At 32.1% G+C, this 8,517-nt stretch overlaps 1 protein-coding gene across 1 annotated transcript in view; it reads right to left on the reverse strand.

The window, feature by feature from the left end:
- LOC140444092 (influenza virus NS1A-binding protein homolog) overlaps positions 1 to 8,122 on the reverse strand; it is a 69,544-nt gene extending 61,422 nt beyond the window's left edge. The window contains exon 1 of the mRNA XM_072535739.1: positions 7,851 to 8,122. The gene's annotated coding sequence lies outside the window, so the exon portion shown is untranslated. The remainder of the gene's footprint in view (positions 1 to 7,850) is intronic.
- Positions 8,123 to 8,517: the final 395 nt, after the last annotated feature.

Raw genomic sequence — 8,517 nt, forward strand, 5'->3', positions numbered from 1 at the left:
GTGTTTTGAAATGTAATAAGTCAATATTAGTGTGTTGCGAAATCTCATTCCAATGTTTTTCAACACTACTTATGATTAAATCTAAAGGTAAATTGGTAAAAAGAGATGTTACATCAAAACTAACTAAAACATAATTTTGTGGTAATTGGAAATTATTAATGAAAGAACTAAAATCAAATGAATCTTTAATGTAAAAATTGTTGTTTAAATTATAAGCATTAGTTAAGATGTCAGTGAGGAGCTGTGCTATTGGTCCATTAGGAGGAGATAAAGATGAAACAATTGGTCTCATAGATAAAGTTGGTTTATGTATTTTAGGTAGAGCATAAAACCGTGGAGCAATAGAATTATAAATTTTGAGCTCTTTTGCTTTTTTATTATCAATAAATTTATTTCTGTTTAATTTAGATACTAGACAATTTGCTTTTTGTTGTAAAGTACAAACAGGACTCCTTCTAAGTGTAGTGTAATACTTAGTATCATTTAAGAGTCCTCCAGTTTTTTGTAGGTAATCCTCTTTATACATTACAACAGTTACGTTACCTTTATCGCTTTTGACAATGTAAATTTCAGGATGGTTTTTAAGAAAAAATTTAGTTTGTACATAGTATTTATTTAAAAAATGATCTTTGACTTCTTTATGTAAAAAGTTTGTAATAACGTTTGTACATTTAGATCTAACAACATCCTTTTGACTATCATTAAATGGTCTGATTATTGATTCAATATCGGAAAGTAAATTAGGAACTCTAATATCAGATTTGGAAGGACATAAAGAAAATTTAGGTCCTAATGCTAAAAATTTTTTAATTTCAAAAGGAAAATGAATAGATGTTAGATTTTTAAACCATTTTTCTTGAAATTTTATTTTATCAAAAGCTTCTATTTTTAATTTATTGAGCTTATTAATTTGTATTTTTTTAATTTTATGAAATTCTGTGTTGTATTTAATTCTTTGTCTACGATTAAATTCATTAGATGTGTGGAAATTTAAGATATTATAAGCCTTGGTATAATATTTATAATTGCTCTTTTTTCTTACTCTTATATATATATATATATATATATATATATATATATATATATATATATATCTATATATATGAAAATTACTCAAATTGAGTATCAATATCCCGAATTAAACCCTTGCTCTCTAATAAGTGACCCGGAATAGCTTTAAAATTGTTCCTTTTGTTAACTATTATTTATAAATAAGACTCATGTATAGAAGCTAATGCCACCTTAATTCTTCTTCCTCTTTATAAGCAATTCTGCATGTTCATTGGAAGATTATACCTCTATAGAAGGTTGTCACTCCATCTTTTGCGCATTCGTTCGATACTTCTTCTGCCGATTGGTGACTTATCTCTTGCTATTTTGACGACACGGGTCCCTCCATTCTACTTATGTGGTTATTCCATTGTTTTTTTATATTTTTTGTCCATTCATTTATAACGGAGTGGACTGTAGATCCATAGGTCGCTGGTTCAAATCCGGCTCGAAGGACCAATGGAAAGTTTCGAACCTGGATTTGAGGTTTGAATCTGTTTGTAAATGTCCCTTTGTCCGCTTCTTGTCGGTCGACGATAATAGGTTTAATAAAATTGAAGTTGTGGAGTAAAAGTGTTGATTTATTGACAGCTACTGGTAATTACACAATATGATGTTCGTTAGGTAACTACTTATGATTGACTGTACTCAAATGAACTCAAATCCCCAATTTATAATCTCACAAATATTTCATACCTAAGCATCGAGGTTAATGCTTCCTATCATACCATACCAACAAACTTTGCTTACACTACAATTTAATCTACGCCTTAATTGTGACACTTAGGAAGTTCAATTAGAAAATATATTATTCGGCAATTTATTTAGTTGTAGGTAAATGAACTAATTATTAAAATATTATACGAAGTGGTTTTACAATGTCACTTATACACGGTGAAACTATAATAGATTAAGAAGTTAGGAATAATGTGAGATTACAAATTAAGGGGTTAATTTGTGATTGAACACACTGTACATTACATTTTCTTATTTCTTTCTTCTACATGTCCTCTCTTCTCTTTCGATCTCTCAGCGTATTTCCTGTAATTCTTCTCAGTACTCCCATGTCTGCCGCTTTCTTTGCCTTTGCGTCGTGGCTGTGTCGGGTCTTATTTCTGAGGCATATGTCATTATTGGCCTTACATTACACTTGCTTTATAAATTCTTGACTTCATCTCTATGATTAAATTGAGGAGCATGGGGCTCATGAATCCCCTTGTCTTATGCCGCTGCATATTTCTATAGTTTCTGTAAGTTTTCCATTTTCTTGTTTTAGTAGATGTTTTCGATAGTTTTTATAATATTTAGGAGAACTTCTCCATTATACAGAAGATGGATTACATCTTTGAGTCTTACTCTGTCAAACGCTGTCAATCAGACACAGAAATGCTGGTCTATTATACTCTAGTGATTTCTCAGTAATTTGCTTTATAACGAATATTGCATCTGTACACGATCTTCCACTACGAAAACCCTTAAAAAACATTACTTAATTTAGGATATTAGAAATTCCTAGTTTCTCGTACCAAATACGGGCTATTGTAATTGGATGTAAGCGACCAAGATCGGTGTTACCTATCCTTTCAATATAAACGAAAATGTTTTCAAGATTATACTTACATATCTGAATTTATGTTAAATCCTCTAATGGGTACCACATTTTCTTCAGGCTCCATTATTTCAGATGACAATAACAATATTGTTAGAGGCACTTAAAAGTGTCCTCGAGTCAAAGTCATCCCCCACAGGGGACAGTATGTTGTTATTAAACACTACAATTTAAAAAAGAACTAACCGAATAAAATTAGTTTTAAATTACGCGGTATTGTTTTAAATCCAACGAATTAAACTTTAAAATGCAGAGCAACTAAAAATGCGTTTCCAGACTTTGACAGTCATTTGACAATTGAAAGCAACACTTTCAATATAAAATAATACAAAAATACAACTAACAACAGAATAACATCACACAAATTAAGGTAAGAAGCAAATTATTGACAAACTTCAGAAGTATATCCGTCAAAACCAACTATCAAGTAATACCTAAAATGTTTCGGGAGATCGCAAGACGTATCCTACGATAGTTAAGGCAATTCTTAGCGTATGGTGAAATTCGTTTTAGAGTTAGGAAGTACCTAAGCCCACTTAGGTAATTCTTAAATATTTAGGTATCGTTGGTGAAATTGGACATTACAGTTTTCAAGGATTTCATTATCTAGCAAGGAAAATAAATAGACACAATTATTAGTGGTAATATTAGCTTAAGTTTAAATTTCATTCAAAAATATTAAGAAATATATTTTTCCCAAAAGTTATCTTGTTAGTTTTTTCAGATCAATAACTGATTAAAAGTGAAATATGTTTATTGATGTTTAAGGCAATTATCTCCAGACAGTAATATTTCATTTAAACACTTCAGATTATAGATTCATTGTGTTTTGATAACAATAATGGAATATTTGAATCAAATATAGATACAGGTGGAAATACCTAATTTCATGATTATACCAATAAAGGTGAGTGCTCGTGGATATAATAATAGATTTGAAATAATTATAATAATCATGTAATCAGTTTTACCTGTAATAACAGAGAATCAGAGAATAATATGGTTAGTTGTTTTATTGACGCAATATTGTAGGTATGATTTCCTGTTCTCGTATGCCGAATGTCAGTGTTGCACAATGGGTGAGCTTTTACATTGGAGGTGGAATACACCCCGACTGAGGACTTGGTACCTTAATATTGAAAATAACCTCGAGAATCAATAGACAAATACATTCTAAGAGAAAAGTTAATTCTTTTAGATTTAATCGTGATAACTATCGTGAAACTAAAAACTGTACATTTGATCGAAAAAACTGTTAATGGATAAAATGTAGTTTATAAAAAATTAAAGAGATTACTTTTTGAAGTGAATACTTCTTAACGCTCGGTATGATGCTTTTCACGGACCCGAAATCCTATTTAGCGTGATTCGAAAAATCGAGAAATGTGTAGTAATCTTGCGGTATATCGTAATATACATATATACCCTTATTATAAGTTTTTATAATTTTTATAACAACTCAAGAACGACTGGATGGATTTGACTAATCCTGATTTTAAAATATTTGTATGAAATAAAATAAAATGAATTAAATACAATTAAAAAAATATATATACAAGGTTACATGGACTGCACCAGGTCATATAAGATAAAATCAAATAGACTTCTTGATGTACGTAATAAAAGAGGAGCAGACATCGCAAGTGACCATCATCTCGTATCATTATACGGTACCATTAAAATCAAGATAGCAAAAAACAAAATCATGCGAAACACCAACAGACCAATTTACAATCTAGACAAATTAAAAACGGCTCCAGGACGACACATGTTTAGGGAGGAAATCCAACTCAAAACAAGAAAACGCGAAGTAAATAGCTGGGAAGATTTAACAGATGTTTTGACAGAAATAGCTGAAGATAAACTGGGTAAAAAAGAGAAACATAGAAAAAAATGGATGTCAGATGAAACTTGGAATCTTATCGAGGAAAGAAAACAGCAAAAGAAAGACATTTGGCAAGCAAGAACTGTAGAAGAAATAGCAAACCGACAACAAGAATATGAAGCAATAAATAAAGCAGTTAAAAGAGATGCAAGAAGAGACAAAAGAAGATGGGCAGAAGAACTGACAAAACAAGCTGAACCAGCTGCACAACACAACAGAACTAGAAAGCTATACCAAATTACTAGACGATTAACAAAAAATGGGCCCAACTGTTCAAACATCGTAAGATCCAAGATATGCGAATTACTTACTACAACTAATGACCAAGTAAAGAGATGGAAAGAGCATTTTCAGTTGATGCTAGGCATACCAAGGGAAAACGTGGATGAAATTGTCGAAAACCCGCAGAATGAAGACTTGCGTATATCTTGCGAGGCCCCTTCCAAAACGGAGATAATCACAGCTATGAAATCTCTGAGAAATAACAAGTCTCCGGGAATCGATAACATTGCTGCAGAAATACTTAAAACTGATCCGCATCTAACTGCTGAACTTTTGCTCCCCATAATCCGAGAGGCGTGAGAAACAAACCGCATTCCAGCGGGCTGGTAAAGGGGTAACATCATTGAGCTTCCAAAAAAGGGCAACCTCACACTGTGCAAAAATTGGAGAGGAATAACCTTGCTTAGCGCAATAAATAAAATCTTCACGACCATCATACTTAAAAGATTCAACTAATTAGAAGTCTATACTTCATCTAATTTACTTAACGTTGCACGTCATCCACGTCATAGCCCGTGAGGTCACATGATACCAAAACGAAATATTTAGGCGGTAGGTAGGCTTTTTTAGAATCACTTTGCCGAGTACACTGCCATTATAGTCACTAGACATATTTTATTATATACGTGTAGGAATAATATTTAAAAATTTCTATTAATGTTAACTTAAAGAAATAAACAATATGCTGATGACACTTTAATAATCGCAGCAAATCAAAAAGAAATGGAAGACATAATGAGATGTCTGGAGGAGAAAAGCAAAACATATGGACTAAAGCTAAATAGGAGTAAGAGAAAGATCATGATGGTAGAGAGAGCTCGGAATAACCTTCAACACTTTAAGGAATTTGGGGGCTTTAAAGTAGTAAGCAGTTTCATATACATGGGGTCCCTAATAACAAATGATGGAGGGTGTGACAGGGAGATACGTATAAGGTTGACTATTGCTAGAAAAGCTATGATAACAATTTGGAAAAATTCTAGCATAACAATACACACAAAACTAAGGCTGGTAAGGACACTCATTTTTCCCATAGCCACATATGCATCCGAAACGTGGACCATAAAGAAAGCGGATAAAAATAAACTAGGCGCTTTTGAAATGTGGGTATACCGCCGCATGTTAACAATATCCTGGATTGATCATCGCACTAACGTATCAATATTAGAACAACTTAAAGTAAAGGATAGATTGCTTAAACAAATACAACAGAGATATTTGCAGTATTTTGGACACATTTGCTAGAACAGGTACGATGGAAAAACTGATAGTCGAGGGTAGAGTTGGAGGAAAGAGACCTAGGGAAAGATCTTCAAGCCGTTGGGTAGATCAAACAAAAATATTGATTAACCAAGGGTTACATGAAGCCGAACAACTAGCTCAGGACAGGGAAGGATGGAGGAAAATCGTGAAAAAACTGTAAAGGCCTGATGGTGTTACCACATCCCAAAAGGGATTAGGACTGAGGAGGAGGACGATATCCTTGAAACAGTTTTAAGTTTTCTGCGAGAGATTATTTTAAATTTAATTTGGCTTATTTTATTCCATTTTAATTTAATTTATATTATTTTATTTTACTAATAAAGACGCATGGGACTGCGTTTACCCTTAACTTTAACGAAAGTTCAAGCTGCATATAACTGCCAAACCGAAATATTTTTTCCATGGTTGACATTTGTGGCTATATTCAGCCACATTCGTTAAAGTTAACCGCGTTTACTACTCTACGTAGAGTATGGTCGCGCGATCTGTCGTTTCATTGCGTTTCTGTTGTTTTTATTTTTTCATTACTCAACGAGATCCACCGCACCGATCAATGCATTCCGTCCGTAGCCCGCGATAAGAAAGTTATGCGATATGTTTTCTTGATGATCAGCAGATAATTCAAAATTTTAAAAATGAATCCAAAAAATGAAAGTTATTGCGTTTAAAGGTGAACACCCTATAAGAACAAAAAGAGTAAGTGATAATCATCTGGAGCTGGAGCAAGCGATTCATTTGATAAAAACAGCAGAAATAGAGACAAATCACTCAAGAGATCACCAGATCAACGGGCATAATAACTGAGACAATCTATGAAACCCAGAAAAGCTGCAAAGAGGCAAATGTAATTTGCCTGAGTAAAATAAGTAAGAAAAATAAATAAGAAAGTATTTTGGTTTGGTGGAACTGTGTGAATTTATAAGAAACACTTTTGATATGTTTTTAAATAAGTACAATGTATATGTCCCTAATAAACGCGGCAGCCGAGTATAAACACAAAAAGAAAATACTGATGGAATAAAATAGAAATAAACTCCTAAACAAACAATTACAGAAACCAAAATCAATAACGAACAAAATAAAATACCTACGAAGACATAACTAAACACTTTTTATTCAACATTTTAGGTCCACAGTAAACATGTTTTGACGCCATATTAAAAAATCGTGTACGCCACTGTGCACAATTGGAAACGTCTGGTTTGAATTTATTTAAACTATACGTTTGACCATATTTTAAAAAATATAAATACCAAGTTTGTTCAGTTAATTAGTTTCCGAGAAAAAAAACCCGATACATTCCCTCCAAAATATGTACATTTAATGAATCTTAATGGCATCATTGATCAATGGAATTTCCTTATTAATTAAAACTAACTAACTAAACTAACAATAGATAATCATTGATCTGAAAACGGACAAATATGTTTATAAATATTGATGGAATCATTTTTTTGTTAAACTTCTAAAACACTTATTAAAATTATGATGCGTAGGTACTCGATATTTCTGAATCCATGCTTTGCCCTAATTTACAAGGCTATTATTTATAGCTGATTATAATAAACGTGGCTTTAGAACACGCGGTCGTGTATGCGAGAACAATATTAAATTACTAAACTTGAAACCTTAGAAAAGCTCATTTAGGTATAAAATACTTAACATCATATGGTTTCAGTTTACATCATTATTCCTTGGTATCAAATAAAGATCAATTAAATCAAAAGAATATGTCGATTCTAGTAATTCGTCGGTACTTACTTGATTAAAAAATGCTTGAAAAAACAACTTAAGGGCACTGACTCACTGTTATAACCAAAGACAAACAAAAAACCGCAACATTACATGAGAAATGTGCTTCGATACTCGAGTTGCCATATTATTAAACAACAGAATGAAAGAGTCATGCGCCGCTCCGCCAAATCGGCAAAATTAGAAATCAACTGATTCATAAAACTTATTGTCTCCTTGGAATTCACTAGAAAGAGAAGTGTCCAACTCGACAATAAGGCGTTAATGTTGTATTGTTCTTTAAGACTGCACTGGACCGATGTAATAAACTGTTTGAAATCGAACCAGCTGAACAGATACAGGAAGCGCTAATCTTTTCCTTTTAAAATCGAGAGTAGAAATCTGTTTATGTTTGACGTGTACTAAACCAGATAGAGATGGCAGCACCATACAAAACATACTTTATGTTTTCTGTTACATTCGTTTATCTGTTTGACAATAGAGTGCGCTTTTTAATTTAGAATTCATTGAAATTAATTTTTTATATAAGCAGATTTTTATACACTAAAGAAATATTAATTTTAGAATCTTTTTAAAAATAAATAAATGTATCTCAATATAATGTACCTTTGTGTACTTTAACCATATCTTGCATTAATTTATGAATCCCAATATGACATTGATTTACCTTTCTTTT

The sequence above is a fragment of the Diabrotica undecimpunctata genome, chromosome 6 (assembly GCF_040954645.1).
Source record: "Diabrotica undecimpunctata isolate CICGRU chromosome 6, icDiaUnde3, whole genome shotgun sequence".
NCBI lineage: Eukaryota > Metazoa > Arthropoda > Insecta > Coleoptera > Chrysomelidae > Diabrotica > Diabrotica undecimpunctata.